The sequence below is a fragment of the Oenanthe melanoleuca genome, chromosome 5 (genome assembly GCF_029582105.1).
Source record: "Oenanthe melanoleuca isolate GR-GAL-2019-014 chromosome 5, OMel1.0, whole genome shotgun sequence".
NCBI lineage: Eukaryota > Metazoa > Chordata > Aves > Passeriformes > Muscicapidae > Oenanthe > Oenanthe melanoleuca.
This window is the reverse complement of record NC_079339.1, coordinates 54,834,106-54,855,085: the sequence shown is the minus strand read 5'-3', so window position 1 is coordinate 54,855,085 and position 20,980 is coordinate 54,834,106.

Genomic DNA, 20,980 nt, shown 5'->3' with positions numbered 1-20,980 from the left:
ATGCACCTTCAGTATTTCATTCTGGAAGGCCAAAAGCCCAAATGTAAGAAGTGCTGAGAGAAAACATAATTTTAAAGCAAGAGAAACACAATGATTAACAAAAAAGGTTGTAGGTTTGGGTGGTTTTTTTTAACAGCGACTCCAGTTTCTGATCAATGCATAAATTGATTTTTAAGCTTATGGTAATTTCCTATGCTGATGCATATAAAGATTCCTTGATTAAAGCATTTAGTTTATAAAGTTTTTGCTCTCTTTCAAGATATTGAACAGCTGCACTATTCTAGACTCAGTGGTGGTGCCCCACTGGATGGTAAATCAACCACACAAACCACACAGGGCCATCCAAATCCACATTTGCATTGCTCCAGATCTAGACAGCTCTGCTGAGAAACAAAACAACAGAATCAGCAGCAAACCAACCCAAGAGTCCTTCCAGGTGATTCTTTCTTCATTCCTCCCAGCTGCAGAATTAGTGCCGGCCAGCAAACATCCCTTCTGTGTTCATCCTTGAAGTACTGCATGCAAAAATGAACACCCCAGCAGCCCAACCCTGTCTGGAAACTTTAACTGAAGACCTTAAACAAATAAGAACCACCATTCTCACCCATGCAAAAAAAAAAAAAAAAAATAAAATAAAAAAAAAAAAATCCAGAAGCTGAAAAAAAGCATTAGAAAACAGAGATGAGGAATCAACATCAAAGTTTTGTACCAGCTAATCTTTCAAGGAGTGTTGGATCTAAAATTCTTCCTGTCTGCAAGAGAGATAAAGCTTGTACAAATACTGTATTTAGAATTTCTGCTTTGGGTTTGTCCTACATTGATATTCATTCTTCCAGAATTGAACAGCATTCTGCATTACCAAAAGGGAATGCAATGTTAAAAATCAAATGAACATTTCAGAATCTGAATCATGAAAAATGTCATCTCTTCCTGATATGAATCTGCAACAGATTTTGAAATTTTAAATGAAGATGGATCTTTGGAGCAAAGAAGTCTGAAGCCAGGAGGGAAAACACCATCTCCTGAAATATCTGTGGATGATACAGAATGTACAGTTAAAATACTTTAAACCTAAACCAAAAATTCAGAATTTCTTGCTGTAAGAGAAAACTGTCAGAAAGTGACATCAGTTCTAAAATGAAATCTGAAACTTCCTAGAGGAAAAAAAAAAAAAAACAAGTTTTGCTGATGAAGACATCATTAAAAAACCAAAAGAGATGCTTCAGCTGAACTGAGAAATAGGAATCATGATCATATTTTTCTGGCTGGAAGAAAGATGAAATTGAAATTTGTAAAAGTCTGGAATCTCCCTGAGAAAAAGGAAAGAGTTCTGCTCTCCAGAAGTGGAGCAAACCCAGCTAAAAATGTCATTGGAAATTGCTGACATTTCTCTGCAAGTTCCAACATCAGAACTTTAAATTTGATATGTCAGATCCTGAGGAGAGGGAGGCATTGAGAACTCTGAAGAGAAGGAAATCAAATTAAAAGAAGAATAGGAGATAAAAGCTGTTGAAGTTGAGACCAAGGCACTGTGGAGATGTTTTTAAATGCTAAAATACAGAATATCTTCATTAGGCTGGACATCCTCAAAGGCAGAAAAAAAAAAAAAAAAAAAAAAAAAAAAAAAGGAGATGCTGATATTGAAAGAAGTCTGGAAAAGCTTCAGGTAGGTGATCCTTGAGCCAAAATACAGATTGGAATATATATTCCTTAAAATACCTTCCCTATGCAGTGCCCACAATTACAGTTGGTAAAGGAAGTGTTCCAAAATGAGAAGATTTTTGAAGAGTTCTGGTGTTAGCTTGCCAGAGAAGGGAGAAGATATTTCATTACCTGCAAAGAGAACAGGGATTAAAGTGAATATTCCAAACCCAGATATAGCCATTTGTACAGATGGAGTTCATCTTGGTGCTGAAGGACAAAACTGCATAATTCACAATTCACCATGTTCTCAGCAGAGCTGTAGAAACCAGAAATGAGTGCTTAAAAAAATGACAAAAAAGGAGCAGTTTATAAAAAAAAAAATTCCTACCTGTTCTCTGACTTTTCAAGAGCACAAAGTTAAACCACTGGATATAGAGATCCCCAAAGCAGAAAGATCTGAGTTAGACAATTTGGGAGTAGAATTTAAATGATCATTAGCTGAAACTAATGCAGGTGGGAAACAAATATATAAATCCAAAGGAATAGCTGGGCATTTAAAATCAAGAGGAAAAAATTAAAATAGGAAAATTTGTGGGTGAAATGAAAATAACAGGAGAAAATAGTCAAGACATTTGATAAAATAGTCCTGGGTGTGAATGGTCTGCAAGAAAGGGATAAGAAAATCCTGCTTCTATTGCAGCAAAGCTGGGAGGTGTAATGGTAGACATTTCAGGAGTGAAAAGGGATGTAAGAAGTGCTAGAGAAGATCCTGAAATAGAATTTCAAGTGGCAAGTGTTGAAAAGGACATGTCTGCAGGAGTGGAAAAGTGTGTAGCAGAGAGCACAAGAAACACTGACACCTATGGAGACAACAACAGGCTCTGAAGAATTTTAAGTTGATGAGACCCCATCCAATGTTCCAGTTTCTCAGACTCTTGTTACATCTCTAGGAAAAACTGACCTGATCTTGTATGAGGCAGAAAAGCACAATCATTCAAATATTCCATATTCTATACTATCCAAATGAGGATTGCCTTTTATCAATATTCAGTGAAATAAAATGATATCTATGTTCTTAACTTTCTAGGAACTAAAAATGGAGCAAACCTGACACTTGTAAAACTTTGATGTTACAGCATTTACCATTAAATTCTTAAGCATGTGAATGTGCTGTACTGTGCACAAATCACTGCATTGATTTATTTATGTGTGCCCAAAAGGAAACAAACCACCATGATTATCTGCTGAAATGTGCAATTTAATGACAGTGCAATTCCTAGATGTGCTGGGAACTGCTCCTAACAGATCTGACTCTTTTCACTCATTATAATCCCAAATTTAATGGATGTGCATGTGCAAAAATATCTCTTTTTGCATCCTGTATGGTCTTTTCCCATAGTCTTCTACTTATTACAGGAAAAGCAAAGTAATTAGAAATTGGCTTGTTAAGGAAATGTATTTGGTTGTCAAACCACCTCTAACTCCATGGATTCTTTATTCCTACACCTTTGAGGCAGAGCTAAATATTGCAATGAGAAATGGTGGCTGCCTGTGTCCATCTGCTCTGAAGAAGCTGTTCCCTCAGAATTAGGCATGGGTCAGTCATTTGGATAATTTCTCTGAAGTTTTTCCCTCTTTCCATGTCATTGTCCAATAGATCCAAAATTACCATGTCAGACAGCAATGGCAGACACCAGAACTGAGGAAGGGAGTCCCAAGCAACCCAGGGAAACAGAGGAAATGTGAGGTGGGTGACAAGGGACATCCCATTCCATCAGCACTTTCTGTCTGCTTGCAAGGAAACCTCCCTGTGAACTTGCTCAGAAAATCTGCCCCACCGGGCAACTTATTGAGCATTCACGAATTTGAGTTTTCTTCTTATCTTTTTTTTCCTTCCTACAAAATTTACCCCCATTTTTTGTTGTTTTGTTGTTGTTGTTTGTTTGTTTGTTTGTTTGTTTGTTTTTCTCTTCTGATTACAGTGCAAATATAGCTTGTCTTTCTCATACAAGGAAAATGCTTCTGTTGGTCAAACACATCTTAAAAATATTTTCAAACTGACCCACTACTCACATGTACTTATTGCTGGGCATTAGGAAAATTCTATCCAGAGATATTTCCAGAATATGAGCATTAATACAGCACAGGATCAGCTGGTTTTATTTTTGATACAGGATAATAAGCCTGTGAAACAGAGCTAATAAAAAGGAGCTTGGGGGTGTTTCTATTTTGCAAGACATTTTAATTAGTGAATGAAAATGTCAAAATGCAGAATCTAGAGAGGAAATGAGGCAGGAGAACACTAAAAGCAGCTCCACCTCAGTGTGCTCCTTGTAGGTGAATACTTGTGAAAAGTCAGTGTAATCTGCAGTATGTGCCTTAAAACTCTGCCTGAATGACAACACTTATTGGTTTGTAAAGGTGAATAAATGAACCCTGCAGGAGCTCAGGGGGGAAGCTGCTGGGGCTGACTGCAGGCAGGGAAGGGACATCAGAGTGGTTGAACACCTGAGCTGTGCTTTGGTCATAGAAAGGGCCTCACCTGGGGTCAGCTCTGACTTCAAAAGTGCATTGAGATCCCTGAATGGAAGAAATGGAAAAATAGTTTGGTTTTGAGGTCAGGTTTGTAGGTGAAGTGAGTCAGTTCTGCAGCTGATGTGAAGTGACAACACCCAAGGGATTTAGGGAACATTTGCCAAACTTGGAGTGGTTACTTTGCCCCTAAAGGGTGTTTGAATTTTACCTGGGAGGTGAAATTCTGTCTTTAAATCTCCAAGTAGAACAAGTTGGACTGATCAAAATTTTGTGGAAGAATGTCTACAGGCTCCTAAAAATCTTACTGTCAATGAATAGCAGTCTTGGAAAAGAAAGAGAGATAGGGATACAAGGAACAAAAAAAGGATTGTTGAAGTTGGCCTTTCACTGTTGAGGAATAGTGTCATTCTTAAAAAAGGAAGATGATCTGATCAAGCAAGAGAAAAAAACATTCATTAGCTGGGGTGAAAATGTGTTGGTAGTGTGCCTGTGTTTTGAAGCATCAGTGAAAATAAACCTAAATATTCTGAAACTGAGCTGCCAAACACTGTAAACTCACTCTGCTGAAAACAATTTGAAATCCATAAGTAGAGGGGCTGGCAGGAGCCCATGTCCCCTCTCAGAATGGCTTCTCCCATCAGGCTGCACCAGAACTGCCACGAGCTCTGAGGTGGAATGTTGAGGTGCTGGGTGGAGGAGGGAGAATCAGTTACTGCTTTGGCTGAAAAATAACATTGTGGCTTAAATGCCATGAGTAGGGGCTTATCAAGCTTTTGTTCCAATTTCCTCATTGCCCACAGCAAAACTGATAAAAGTTTTTTCCTGTGAAAATAATGGGAAAATTTGTATTGGTCCTGTCTTGGTGTGGGGAAGAAAAGCTGCCACTCCCACTAATGCTGGTGGAAATTTTTAGAGGTCACAGTAGTCACTATCACTACATTAAATATGAGCATTGATACTGCTTTTGCAGCAATAAATATGTTTGCAATGCCACAGGTTGTGTGGTCAGTGAAATTTAATGTGCCCAGCAGAGCTCCCTAAAGGTGAATGACCCCACAGAATCCATAGCAATCTAAATCTTTCTCATAATTTAGAAAACCAATCTTGCTCTGCTGCTGTAGCTGCTGTAGCTGTTGGTTTTCAAGGTTTTCATTAGCTACAGAGAAATCATGTTTGACACAATGCTGTGGTTGTTGAGAACAATAGTTATATTACACAGTGCACCTAATATATCAAACTCCACATTCCCCTGGATGCAGACAAGATAATTTTTAAATCTTTTACTGAGTCTTGCAGGACAGCAACACCATTGGTAGAGACCATCAGAATTACAGCAGAAAGGGCAAAAATAATAGACTAGAACTTGTTTACATATCAAACAGTAATTTTTTTTGCAGTAGGTAGGCTATTCTATGACTTCAGCACTGCTGTATCATCTGTTGAAACAGCTGGTACCTGCTGTTGGTAGTGACAGGATGCTGTAAAAAATAATCCTCTAGTTTTGATCCAATTTTCTCTCATTCCTAAAAGCACTGTCTGCTCTGGAATAAATGTGCTCTGTTTTTGCCATTATTCTCCTGTATGAACCTTGCATAGCAGTGGCTCTGTTTTGCAGAGAAGCCTATTGCAAGTTAGATGAGAATGTATAAGCCAAACATGATAAGTCTTATCGATGGTGACTAAATTCATGCTGGTATCTCCATATTTCTAATTGCTCTGACTGTCCCTCCCCACCTCTCAGACTGTGTAACATTGCAAAGTATCCTCATCCACGAGGAAATTACTTTCATCCAAGTGTTAGATTTTAGCAAATAACTCTGCTGCTGGAACTAAAGAAATTCTGTTATCTGTGCCCCAGGCTGGAATTCAGGTATAGATTAGTTGGGGTGAGGCTGGGCATTTGTGGGGTTGGCTCACAACCTGAATCAGGCTCCAGGCAGAGCAGGACCATCACTTTTTTCCTTAAAAGACTGAGTTTCTCATCAAGAAATGCAGTGTGTGACTAATGAATTACAGATTTATTAAGAATTCCCCTAAGAATACTCAGAACAAGAGGAGAATTAATTCATTATTCATTAGCAAAGCTGCTTAGATTCGGGAAGTGTTTGCAGTCTGGATTAATGTGAGAAGGGATCTCAGGGTTAAACAAGCTGGACATCCTCACCTGCCTGCTGCAGCTCCCTGCAGTTTTCTGGAGGTAATTGTACCCAGCTGCTCGAGCTCTGTGCTGATATCTCGTGTTTTAAATGGCCTGTGAGGTAGTTTTCTGCAAAGAACAAAGTCTGCTTTCTGCTTTGAGGCCATGTGCTCTCACAGCACAGAGGCACCTGGCACTGGGGGACATTGGAGAGCTCAGGGCTTTGTTTTGTGTGGCATTTACAGCAACCCCTCCTTGCTGAGACTTTTGTGCTGCATAAGGCATCTCCCACCGTGCTGGAAGCATCTGTTGTCTGGTTTTAATGGTATTTTTCATAACACCCCTGTATGCAGCCTGGAGCCCTTCTCCCTGGTCCCTGCTTTCACCATGGCCTGTCTCTTGCTGAAGTGGAATCATCTGCTTGTCAAAGCCACACTAAGCACTCTCAGATTGTTTCTGTGAGTTTGCAGCCCCCCTGCAGGTGCCTAGATGGTTGCCTCTTGTGACCACATATATCTATATCTATATCTATATCTATATCTATATCTATATCTATATCTATATCTATATCTATATCTATATCTATCTATATCTTTTTTATATATATATATGTATATCTATCTATATCTATATCTTCCACTATTGGTTCAAGGTCCTCTCTCTTTCCTTTTCTGAAGTGTCACCATCTCTGTTATTTCTCTAGTTTGCCACTCCTGGGGGTTTGTCACTTCTATGGCAATGTCCTATTTTCCCCATATTGCAAAAAGTTGTTTGGTCTCTTTTTTTTTTCTTTTCAAAAGAAAAGGAGAAAAAAGTTTTAGTTTTCAAGAAACTTTGAACACTTTGTCCCCTTGCCCTTTGTTATTTGCCAATGGAGAGAGATAATTTTAGCACAACATTCACTCATTTGGATTTCCAGCCCCTCCATTTCTAGGAATTTGTTATTGCCTTTGTGCAATTGTTCTGGCCTTTTCTGGTCTCCTGACTTCCTCCAGGGTTTAATAAAACTTAATATTTTCTCAACTTCTTGGATGCCCTCAACAATCACTTCTACAGCACAAGGGTATAATAATAATAATTTTCAATTCTATTTCAATCCTTTTATACCTTTCCAGCAGTAAATGGAAACATTCTTGTGAGAATGTTTATATCGAGTTTTTAAGTTTATTGAAACCTATTTTGATTCAAAAGTAGAATATCCTTTTGCTGGATATGATATTCCCAGGCTATGTGAACACCTGGTGTCTCTCAGGCCAAAATTCTGTGACCATTCATGCATATGTTTAATTCTACAAATTAATTTCACTGGGACTGTCCCTGTGTAACTTTTGAGGAATCAAAGCTTTTCTGGTGCTGTGTCCTTCCTTTCATGCAAATCCTGTCTCCTAGGGGGTCATCTAGAGATGCTTTTGAGGAGAGGCTCTGTTCAGGGTGTGCTGCAGGACAGACAGCTGGGGTCTGTCTGTCCTGTGCTCCCTGAGGAGCAGGTGGATCTGCTGCTCACTGGGAATCAGGGGTTTCTGTGCTCCTCTGCCCAGAGCTCATGGCCAATAATTTACAAGAGTGGGAGCAATGTGTGAGGAGCTCTGACTCCTGGCAGATCATGGAACCACAGAAGGACAGAATGGTTTGGGGTGGAAAGGACCTTAAAGACCATGCAGTGGCAAGCCCTGCTGAAAGATCACAATTTCCCATTTTACACGTGGAAGGGAGATCCCTGCAGCTTTGTGGTTTACATGGGAGGGACAAACAAGTTCCTTGAGCACTTGGAGGAAGCTGGTTAAACCTCCATCCTTGAGAGATGGGAGCACTGAGTGAAAAATCTGACCCATGAGCCTTGGTCATCTCCTCACCTTGGGATAGATTTATGTAGATTATTTAAGTTGGTTTTCTTCTTTTTTTTTTTTTTTTTTTTTTTTTTTTCTCTTATGAAGTGAGTGTGTGATAAAGCAGAGGAGAGAGAAAGTGTAAATCCAGACACAGACCTCCACAGTGGGTTTGGAACAAGTGCTGTCTATGAATTAAAAGCAGTGTTTGGATATCTCTTCTCATGCCCTTGCAAGCTGTGGCTGTGTACACATGCAAGTTGAAGCCCCAGAATCACAGTGGATCACTTTAAAGTTTAAGCTATTATCTTCTGAATTAAATCTGTCATGAAAATATGGAATCTTCTGGGGCTGCTTCCAGTCATCCCTCAGCATTAAAACCTTGAAGTTAGGAAATTTTTCCAAGTGTGCAAGCAATTCTCTTTCTTCTCTGGATGCTGTTTAAAGTGGGTGCTTAACTTCTGCAGCATGGGAGAAATCTTGTCTCATTAGATTTTATCCCATTTCTACTTCACACACAGAGTAAAAAAAGGACCATAGAAAAGGGATTGATAATCTATTTTCTCTGAATCCACCCCTCGAGTTTCTGTTCATTTCTGAATGATTATAGAATGGTAGATATTGAGCTCCTGCTTTCTCTGTAAAAGCAGGATTATGATTAAATTAAATGACAGCTGATGAATAGGTAACTTTATCAAGATTGTTTTCATCATGCTGCTATGATGAGGAATAATCTGTAATTAGAAAGCTGTGTTGAAGTTTTTAGTCTGGAATCATTCCATATCTTCTCTGACAGGCAGGTTTATTAATGTCTTAATTTGAGTTTTGCATTTGCCCCTTTCTAAATCTATACCTTGCTGTGCAGTACTGAGTATGATCATTTGTTATGTTCTCCTTGGCAGCTGGATGACCAAAGACAGGAGTCTGAATTCAGTAAAATTCAGAACTATGGAAAGGTTAAAATCCTTTATCTCAGGTTAGATACATTTTGGAATCCCTTTGGAACTTAAGTAACAGGAGATTTATTTATCTATTTTAATTTTAAAAATATCTGAATCTTGATGAATATTGTGAAGAAAAGTAAAATGTATTTGCTATTGCACGTTTAATGTCATTACCACCAGTGAAAGATTTAAATGTATTTTAGCATCTAAACTGTCACCATCAGCTATCACACCTGGAGACTGTAAATTTCCTTAGGCAATCATTTGAGATTTTTTGCATGTTAGGAAAACAATATTTTTTCTTGGCTCACATGCAAATTTGTTCCTAAAATTTTGCTTTTTTAAAACTATGGCATCTTTGTTTTCATAACAGATACTGGATTAGAGCTCCATGAAGGCCACAGCAGAGTGGGAACCCAAAGATCCTCTCCAAATGCTCTCAGCCTTTGGCAGGGGCTCCTGACAGTCCTGCTGGGTGGCAGATCCCTCTCCTTGCTTCCTTCTGGGGCAGTGCTGCTCCCTTCCCACTCTCCAACAGTAGATGGGGATGCTCCATTGGCAGAACTGATCCTCTCTGCTGCCTCAGAATGTGAGGGAGAATTAATTGTGCAGTTATTTAGACTTCAGACAGAAGTGCAAGTCCCCATCCCAAAGACTCTGATGCTTATCAAGCAACATCCCAAATTACCTGAGCTCTGCTGAGTGTGTACTGAGAGGCAGAAACATGACAATTTAGAAATTGCAGTCTGAAGAAACCCTTGACATTTTTTTTTTGTTTGTTTGTTTTTCCTGTTATTCTGCCTGAAGGGATTGTGTGGTGGAAGTGGCCCTGGCAGCTGGCTACAGGAGCTGGGAAGCTGCACTTTTCCTGGTGAATGTCACCACACATCCTTCAGTGCCACCTGCCTCATTTGCAGCAGTGATTGCTGCCTTCTTGCTGGATATCCTGGAGGAGGGAGTGACTGGCATCAGAGCATCAGAGCCCTTTTCCCACTCCAGGTGTAATGAACTCCTACTGAGTGTGACAGGCAGAGCTGGGATGGAGATCACAGGGAGAGGCAGAGTTTAAATGGCCAAAAGTGGTTGGGAATGAGGATGAGGATGAGGATGAGGAGAGCACTTAGCTCTATCCTTGGTGTTCACAGACTAAGCTTAAAAATTTCTTGGGTTTCTGGTGGAGTTGGTGCTGATGCTGACAGGAACCTCTGTGGCTCTGAGGAACACCTTGGGCTAGCAGTAGCCAACCTGTTCATCAAGCAGCAATGGGGTCTGATAGACTAAAATTGTCTTCTGTGCTGGGGTTTGCCCCAGAGTTGCTCTCTTGCTTTTCACATGCCCTGGATCCTGAGCCTCTGCACCACAACAGCAGCATTTGGTCTGTGCTGATACAGAAAGTTATTTATCTTCTTGTGTCTTGCTGTGCAGAGCAATAAGGGTTTCAAGCAGGCAGGGCTTCTGGTTTCTGGGAAATAAGCTAACAAACTCCACTTTGCAAGATTACCATTTCCTCTTACTATTTTTGGAAGTGTTTATTTTAAAACCCTGAAATTAATCTCAGGAATGCCAAGCAGCACTTAAAAGGAGGAGGAGTAATGGGGCCTGGGGAGGAGGAACTAGAGGAGAGCTTATGTCACTGAGTTTTCTTCATGTAATTGAGTTTGTTCTTTAATCACAAAAAACAGTCATTTGGTTCTGGAATAACTGTCATTGCAGTACACCCTTCTCTCTTCTGATTCCTGCTGTTTTTGGCAAACACTGCATACAGCACAAAGGCCTTTGCAGAGTTATTAATCATGTTTGGCAGCCAGGCTGCACTAATCTACTGTCTGCAAGCAGGGAAGGTACTAACTTGTGTGTTTGGAGATGTAGTGATTAAAGCTCTTCATACCTTAGTTGCTGCAATGAGAACTGCAGGAAAAACCTGGATGACCACAGGAAAAGCAGAGCTCCTCAGCCCTCCCCTCCATCCTGCTGGCCTGCACTGTGCTGGGACCAGAGCTGGTCAGAATGGACACTGTTTGTGGGATACAGCTGGTGCAAAGCTCTGGGGGAGTGGTGGCTGTGGTGGTGTAACACAAATTTCACAGCAGGTGGATGGGAAAGGCAAGACTTTGTACAGCTTGCCTAAGGGACCTGGTGATTTAGGAATTGGGAAACAGTAAGAACTTTCCTGGCTTGATCCCCATCAGGAGTCTTGAAACAGGGTTCCCTGTTGAAGGCAAATAACTTGATGGTAAAGGGATCAAAGACTCCTTCTTTCCATCCAGCCCAGTGGCCACATCCTTCATTTGGAATGTGCACATTTGGAATGTGTCAGGCATGGAAATGTGGTGCCAGTAACTCAGAACTTGGAGCCAGCAGGAAGTGACTGCACGTGTGTGCTGCACTCCATCAGTCCTGTCTCCACAGATGTCAGGATAGCAGTCCATGTGCAGATAAAGTCATTCTTTGGCTCTGAATACCTCCAAGTCTCAGCTGTACCTGAAATTAAAGCACAGAAATACATTAATTATTCTGCCTCTGACAAATGGCTCCTTCCTGTGCAGAGGGAGAAGCCAACTGCCAGCTCCAAAAAACCTGCAGTGTCAATTCTGGGTGCAGATTTTTGGTCTAATTCTATGACCCAGCATGCAGGGAATAGAAGCCAGATCTGTGTTTACAAATGGCTTGTTTATGGCAGACATCCCTGTGGTGATTTTTCATTTTACTGATGGCCAGCACATGGATGCTGTGTAGGTGACATGGAGCAGAACAGAGGTACAGGATGCTCTTGGACAGGAAGAGTATGATCCATCCTTCAGTTTTTTATTTTCCTTCACTTCTTTTTTGTTCATGTACAGTGCCATGCATCTGCTAGGTGCCTCCTGAGCAGGTGGATTTTAAATGACATTTTCCTATTGCCAAATAATTGAACTGAAAGCTAATGGGGTGTATCACTTCTCATTTAGTGGAAAAAGTGGTCTAGGTGAAGGTGCTTCTGGCTGAGTGTTTGGCTTCTTACACTGGCAAAGAGTTTCTAAAGGAGTGTCAGCAGTTACCCTGTGAGATTTTTTAATACATTAAGAAATGGCACAGGCAGGAGAATAGTTTTCATGGACTTTGCATACAATGGCTTTAAACTGTATTAATTTACTGTCCTGAGAATATAATAGCACAGTTATGATTCAGTGATCTGCAGTGGAACTCACAAATGATTAAATTCCCTTTTTTGCTGTACATGGTAACTTTGCTTGTTGCATCAAACAACACAAAAATGTGTCTGAGGTGCCTCTTGAATTAGGTGTAGAACACTGAAATTAGTGTCTAAGAGAGGTATAGTGAGGTCCAGTCTTAATCTTAATAGCTGAACTGCCTCTGTAACAGCCAACTTTTTTAATTACAAAGAGTTTTCAAGTAAGAAATTATTTAATGAAAACAAAAATTATTTATTAAATCACATTGATTTTGTTTTCCTGCTCAAGATTTCTAAGAGTTTTGGAATCTAATTTGTTTGTATTCCAGATTTTTCTGGGATAGATTTATTTCCTTTTATTTTCTCTAATTTCTGTAAGTGCTTGTGTCTGAGAGTGAGGAAGAGGGGAAGAAAATTGTTGACAAAGTCCTCAGTTAAGGCTCAGCCAGCTGAACCTGGAGAGTTCAAGAAAGTATAAGTATCATTTTCACAACCAAAGTTAAATTTTGTCTCTGATTCCTAAATCAAATAAACAAGAGGAATTCTAGTACATGAATAGAAAGCATAGCTAATGCAGGCATCTCTCCCTCTTAAGAGAGGGTAAGTTTCATATCAAATCCTGTTTTTTACTGTCCTGGAGTTGTGCTGCTAATTCAATATTTTTCACTGCTGCTGCACTTTTGTGACAGTATGCCTTAAACTGCAGTCCTGAGCTGTTAAATTCTTTTAGCCAATATATTTATATTTTCATTTTATAGAGTACTTTTATAATATATTGAAGCAGCAGCAGCAGCTTCACCTGCCTGAAACTTCTAAACTCAAAAAGATGAAGGTTGTAGCTGGTGTTCCCTGATGAGGAGAGTGCTTTGAAGAGGGGTGAAGTGAGACTGGAAAATTCTTCTCATCCTGGATATGTCCAAGCCAGGTAGAATATACTCATTGAGTAGGGAGCAGGGAGCTCCACAAGGACAAAATTGTAGGGCTAAAATAAGACCATGGTACCTACCCTGTCTGGCTCCTTACTCTGGTAAAAGAACCCTACATTTAAGAGGGCAGCTGCTGTTTCAGAAGGTCCCTCTGCCAATTTTTTTCCCCTGAGCACCATCTGAGCCACAGGCACATGAGTTTGGGGAGGAGAAAATGGATTTACAAACTGCTGGCTGAGCAGGCTAAGGGTTTGTGGTGATTAGTTACACCCCCATCACTGGAATTGTCCATCACTCACAGTGGGGTGTGGCTGGGATCTGGATGCTTTGATACCATGGTACTTTGATTAATCAGGAGTGCATCTATTCACACAGAAAGCTGCCACTGTGGCTCTTGTCTTGTTGTGGAAATAATAGAAGAATTTACAATTGCTTTTGGTTATTTGAGGTCTACAACTATCTTTGGTCCTCTGCCTTTATTACAAACATTGGCTTTCACATGCAAATCAGATCATTGCCTGAGCAAATAATGACTGAGAGTCCAAATTCTATTGTCTGCACAAATACCACTTGACATGGGAAAAATTTAGAATTGTATAATGTACAGCTAAGCCTTGTCTCTTCAGGCACTCAAACAGAAGAAATCAAATTCTGAGAGGCACCACCACATAAAAAGAGATTTTTAGTTTCTAGTGTGACTCACTCTGGTATCCTCCATGATAATCTTTCCTGTCTGCTAAATTAGCACATGGGTGATGTTCATTAAGTCATGGTTTCTCAAAGACTCTGCAAGTTGCTTCCAAGTAAAACTAATTTTAACTCATTTCTGAAAACTCAGAAGAGGTCTCCTGGTTATCAGGTCTTTCTTACTGTCTTCCAGAAGGCAACCAAAATCTGTCTTGGATGAAATTAGAATTTCCCTTCACCTCTGTTCTTACTGAAAGATTATCCATAAGATCTCTGCTCTTTTTTCCCCCACACATTGAATATATCTCTATTGTAATGCAGTCACAGAAAAGTACAATTTCAAGGTGCTGTATCTAATTGTCAGTTTATTTTGCATGTAAATTCCGGGATTTCAAAGAGTGGAATTAAATATTCTAAGTATCATTTAAAATATTTACAATTCTCTTAGCCAGATAAGACACAATATTTTTAGTTGAAGATATTCCCCAGACATCTGCTTTTTTCTAGCCATATGGTGGAATGTGTGCCACATCTCATCTGTACGTTATGCTGTACAATTGCTGCCAAAAAGGATTCTTAGTTACTATCTAAAGCAAAGCTACTCAGTAATCTGGCAAAAACCCTTTCCAGAGCTCTGTCTTTCGTAATCTCTGAGCAACTAGACACCAGTGTCATATTCTGCCTTTTTTTTTTAAATAGTTTTGGAATGTGATGGAATTATTAGTGTCTCTGGCTTAGTCCAAGACCCTCTTGAAAAAGAAGTTATTCACAGTCCTCCAGCTGATCTGTATTTGTTCCACCAAGGACCCTTCACCAATGGATTTTTTACTCTGGTCTTTTTAGCATAATCCAAAGGCTGCAGTGAAACTCTCTTGGTTACTACCTAGAGATTAAATAAAAGCAGAAATGTGTACTGTGGCTCTTTTGTTGCTAAAGCTACAATCCTCATGTTGGATTCAGACTTTCTCTGCAATGTTTTGGGAAAGTGAAGTTTGGTTTAGGATATTCTCCAGTTAAACTGTAATTTATAAACTATATTAAATGTGATTTACAAACTATATTCTGGTATTTCAGCTGGATTTAAATGGCAGAGAGAAAAAGAGAGAGGAGGAATCATAGAATTTTAAAGGGTGGGAATGGACCTTGAAAACCATCTGGTCCCAACACCCCAGCCATGGGCAGGGGCACCTCCCACCAGACCAGGCTGCTCCAAGCCCCATCCAACCTGGCTTTGAACATTCCCAGGGATGGGGCAGCCACAGCTTCTCTGGGCAGCCTGTGCCAGGGCCTCACCACTCTCACAGGAAAAAAATTCTTCCCTTTATCTGACCCAAATTTCTCCTCTTTCATTTTGTGCCCAACACTCCTTATCCTGTCACTACAGTTCCTGACAGAATCCCTCTCTGGCTTCCCTGCAGCTCCCCAGATACTGGAAGATGCTGTGAGGTCTCCACACCACTTTCTTCTCCAGGCTGAACAGCCTCAGCTTTCTCAGGGAGGGATTTCAGAGGAGTTGCTCATCTTATCAACTTCTTGGCCTCCTCTGGACTTGCTCCAACAGTTCCTTGTCCTTCTCATGCTGGGGACTCCAGAATGTCCCAGCCAGTTCTTTACTCACCAAGGAGTCATCCATCAAATCCATGTCTCTACAATTTGGAGACATCATGCAGGACAATCATATATATTTACATATATATATATGAAACCCTTGTATATGGATTTGACACCAAGAATTAACACAATTAAGATTCTGAAATTCCATTAGAGGCTAGTGACATCCCAGGTTCAAATGCTGGAGGCCTTTTGTTCATGCCAGAGGTAAAGTGTGTAAGAGTGGATGTACATTTCAGAGAGAGCCTAAATTGTTCAAGGCTTAAAACTTCTGTACTGCAAAGTTTGTTCTGCAACAACAGGAATCCCTGAGACTCTCATTTGAGCTGTCACCTCTCTGAGCTCTCTGAAACATTTTGAGCAGCTGTGTGGATCAAATGAGAGGGTTCCACTTCTACACTGGTGTATGTTGTTATTGTGTTAATCACCCAATACAGGGCAACTAGTTTAAATCACTGCTGAAAAAGTTTCTGTGCCTGGTGCTCAAAAGGATTTCTTCCCATAAGCCTCTTCTTTCTCCTTTCTTAATGATGTCAACTTCTTCACCATCCCTGCAGAGTTAGCTGCAGCTCCTGGACATTAATGCAGAAAGACACATTATGAGCTGAACAAACCCATTTTTGCTGTATTGTTTATCAGCTAGGTTCTACTTTGTTTCATGCATTTATTCTGGAGGAAGAAGGTGTTTGCAAGTCTTCTTACTGCAAATGATATTTTCCTGATCTGCTGTCTAATCCAAACACGATGTTTGCAGCACAAATACTGCAGGGAAGAGGAACAGAGCTTTGTAACAAGGTGAGGAATGTATAAGATTCTCTTTATTTTCATGTCCTAGTCTTGAAAGAGGTGAAAGGAAAATACCATCAGCCTGCTAAAACCCCATTTCAGTTTTTTGCTCACCTTGCCCCTTTCCATTTGAAGAGTTGCCTGTTCCTTTCCCAGCTCTGAAGGAGAGGTGTGAAATACTTTTAATTTTGTCTGAGTCCTGTGAGTAAATCCTGTTGCTGGATCCTCTCAGTTCAGCTGTTCTCTGTTGCAGAGACCTTGCAGACTGTCTTTCAATTGTTGTCCCTATTACCCATCTCTGACATTTACTTTCTCTTGCTATGATTCTTGTCCCTTCCCACTCTCAGCAGAGGTGGGTGGTGGGGAATAATTGCACCCCTTTTTATTTAGGTTTTGGTGCCTTTCACCAGAATTTTTATAGACCTCTTCATATTCTGAGGACCTGTCTTTGCCTTTCCCAAGTGTATAATTATTCCTGTTATCTTTAATTAATATGTGCACGTAGGTATATCAAATTAATTCTTTCTCTTTCCTTGCCTTATTATAGCACTGCAATAGGGGCAGTTTTATTATTTTTTTTGATATATGTTTGTTATTCTTTCTCTGTTTGGGGCCTTCCCATTATTGTTAATAGAGAGCTTGTGCTGTGGGGAGGGTTTTCTGGTTTTTGTTAGGGCCACCACCCCAGTCAGAGAGCCCTGGTCCATGGCTGGATGGCAGGTTGCATGAGATGCTGTTCCACCAAAATCTGGCTACAGGAATCAAAGTGAAATAAAATCCTTTCAACTCTATTTTTATTGCAATGTAAGTTATGTTCACTTCATGGATTCAGAGTATGATTTAAACCCCTATGGTTTTAGAGAGCAAACCAGATAAATACTTATCATAGAATGAGGGAATGGTTTGGGTTGAAAGGGACCTCAAAACCACTTAGTTCCAGCTCCCCTGTCTTGGGCAGGGACAGATTCCACCAGACCAAATTGTGTATAAATGTATATTGGGCCCTCAGCTCAAGGGGGAATCTGCTGTTCTTTAGGGGACAGCCTACAGGATAAGTTGAACTGGTTGAACACAGCAATAGATTGCGGAAGTCAGTGCTCATTAAAAAGCATTAAACAATGCAGATTGTTTTACAGCTCTCCACAGGGTGTGAGGGAAGCTGCTGGTGAGAGCTCCAAGTGCTGCTGCTGGAGGGATTCTGCTTTCCTCTCCCACCACCACTGTGAGCACAGCCCTGGCCAGAGAGGAGCATCCCCAGCTTGGCTAACAAGCACCAGCTACAAACCTGAGCCAGTGTAACCCAGCATGGGCACAAAGGGCAGAAATCACAGGTGAGGAGCAAAAGGACAAAAGATTTCAAAGTAGCCTCTTACGCAAATAATGCAAAATCCTTTCACTTGCCTATATTAATCTTGAGGAAATTAGCATTTAATTTCTATAATTAGCCTTTCATGCACTGCAAGGAAGGTAGCATACACTCACACACTCATTCCTGTTCCTTTTAAATCTTGGAGGCTTTGCCACTCGGTTGCTAAGGGGAAGCAAAGACTGGAGTTGGAGAGGAACAAAAAGCAGAACTTGCTCCCAGGTGCTGGTGAATCATCAGGGAATGGAGGTTTTAATAATGTCTAAAGGATGGCATAGGGGAAGTGTGTGGGTGTAAATTGAGTTTTCCTGAAAGGAGCAGAGCTGACAGAGCAGGGGCTGCTGTCCAGGGAGGGCACAGCACCAGAGGGACCAGGGCTGGAGCTGTGTCTGTGTCCTCTGAGCCTGAGTCACCACCTGGACAGGATGTCCTGAGCATCAGAGCAGCACCCTTGGTGCTCCTCTGGGAAATGAAGGCCTGAAGGGTCTGTTCAGCACAGAGAAGAGAGGGGTTTTAAGAAAAGACAACATGCCATGGAGGCATGAAGTCTTAAAGCTTAAGAAAATTGATCAAGGTTTTCCATTTCCTTAATTTCAAAACCAGGAAGATACCAGGTGGAGAAGTAAGCTAATGAATAAAAAGATGAGAATTGGAAGGAATTCTCCCACATATGTTGATGATAACTGAGTCTGTGGAATAAACCTAGGGACTTTTATGCCATGAATTTCCAAAGTTAGTACTGTTTCTTAAATGTATATTTCAATATTTGCAACATATATCTGATCCTGAGAGTTGCATTTTTAGTCCTGTGGTTGAAATTCCCCTGCCAGCAATTGATGCAGATCAAATGTTGAATTTCAAATATGTGCAGCAATCCACAGATCAAAGATTGTGCATAGAAACCTTAGCAAACAGCTAAGAAAAAAAAAAAAATCCTCTACTCTTCTTGTAGGTAGCTGGCAAACAAGAAGAGCTGGGGGCTGGAGGATGACTGGAGCAGTTTACTATGAAATATCTACTGGGATGTAGTTTGTCATCTGTGGCTGAACATTATAAAGTGCTGCTGCAGCTCTGCCAATAAAACACTGATGGTGGAATTGCTGCCCAGCTGGAGCTTTCTCAGAAAACAGATACAATTATTTAGATTCTGTAGTCTTTGGACACTGATCATGTCACCAAAGACATCCCACAATTATTAGGTGCCAGGTGATCTATGTGACTGTTCTGTAAGGGGTTCACACCTTCCTGCTGTTCTCTCAGCAACTTCTGCCACGAGCCTGGGATGAGTTGAATGATTTATTCCAGATCAGAAGAGCTGAGTGCCTTGAGCCCTGGCCAAGGGTTGGGTTCATCACCTTCCAAGCTGTGCTCAGTCACCTTTGCAGCTTTCTCCATGCACTGTGCCATGCAGGCTCTTTTCCTCAGGAATTGGTTTTCCTTCCATCTACTCAATCCCTTTCTTGTGGATGCTGTGGCTTGATCCAGCACCCAACACACATATCTGAGACACCTCCCCACAGAAAACACCGAAGGAAGATGAGAATGGTTAATTAGAATTGGATCTCAGGTGCTACTGAAAAGAAATTAATCAAGCAAGATAAAAGACAATAGGCAAAAGTTTTCAGGATGGTCCTTTCTTCTTCAACTCACTAAAAAAAAAAAAAAAAAAAAAAAAAAAAAAAAAAAAAAAAAAAAAAAAAAATTTGATATTCTATATTCAATTGGCTGTGCCAAACCATCACTTGGAGAAGGAAGAAGTTTCCTTTAATCTAGAAGGAACTGTAAGAATTAAACAGTAGCCAAATGTCAGCTTGGTTAGTCAATAATATTGCCTTTGAGTTTCTCCTGATGCTCAAATACTGCAAAACTTTGCTGAGGAGATTATTTTCTGCCCTGTTTGTTTGGGGATTTTGGAGCCTTGTTCTTTCACTTGCACACAGTGAATGACCTTGTCTTTGTCCTTCTGTTTTGCAGCAGATAAACTTCACAGCTTTTAATACCAGTTTTAGTGTGGTGTGCAAGCTTTCCTCTTGTGGTATGACTGCTATAAAAAGTGTCTTCCATTTTGAAATATTCCATTAGATTAAGGTTTTAAAAACAGAAATTCACTTTCTTCTCTTTGTAATGTGTTTTTTTGGTATGATTTCCTCACCCCACTCCTCTCCACTGAGTCAAAACTCCACTGAATATGTTACTGGTATTTCATCTTGGTTTTCTGAACATCATGACTGAGTGAGATGCATGTGTGATTATTTTTATTAGTGTCTTGAAGCTCATCAGTGAGCTGCCTGTCTCAGAGCTGGAAATGGAGCCATTCCTTATGAAAACCTTTCAGGAGGGAGAGGTGCCAGAGCAGAGTCATTCCTCCACATTCTAATATCAGAGATGAGAAGCTGTTTGTCTTGCTTGCTCCTGCTTCTCTCAGCCCTGCATATTTCGGATAAGTGAGTAATTTAGGACTAGAAATGTTACCTGTTAATTCCATCTGAAGTCCACGAGGTCAACTCAAACTGTATAATCCAAAAACATTGAAAACACAAGGAAAGCACCAGGAAGTTACTGATGCTTGAAATTTTGTTTTGTTATCCCCTGCAAACAAACACAAAGCTTGATGATTCAGTGCATCTGCAGTTTCAGAGATATATATTGGAGACTAGAAAGGGAAAACAACATTATGCTGCTATGCAAAGCCTGCAGCAGGCAGGAATATATTTTCAAACTTTCTGTGGGACATAAATAGGTAAAAACTAAGCAATACCTCATCACCTTGATGAATTTGATTTGTTCAAACACGAGTCAATTCAACAATAGGAAGGACTATTTGAAGTTTATTATGATAAAGAGTTAATAAAAAGAGTTAATAACAAGACATTTTATTCACTTGCATCTGTGACTCCTCCTAGAAAATCTAGAAATAGATTATTTAGAGAATGTGACTGCTATGTTTCTTGCTTCTTTCTTCCTTTGCCTTTTAAAAGCAGAGCATGTGGGAGTGTAGGAAGAATACCTTCCAGTTTCCCAGGCATTATTTCCCTCAAGATTATTATGACAATACCCTGGCAGTATTTTTGTATATGTGTATATATGCACCTTGAACTGAAAACACCAACAGAACCAAAACTAAAATCAGAATCTAAAACTCCAGGCACTTAAATCTAAGCTAGATGCCCTGCTGGGGCTGTGTTGGGAAGAGAAGCAGTGGAGCTCTGCTTTAGGGCAGCGTGGCAGTGAAGTCACCTGGAGCTGTCACCTGCAGCTGGGCAGGGCTGGGGAGAAGGAGGGGGAGACCTGAGTTAAACAAGAACCTGCCTCTGCCCCATGCTGGGGGAAGGAACACTTCCAGCAT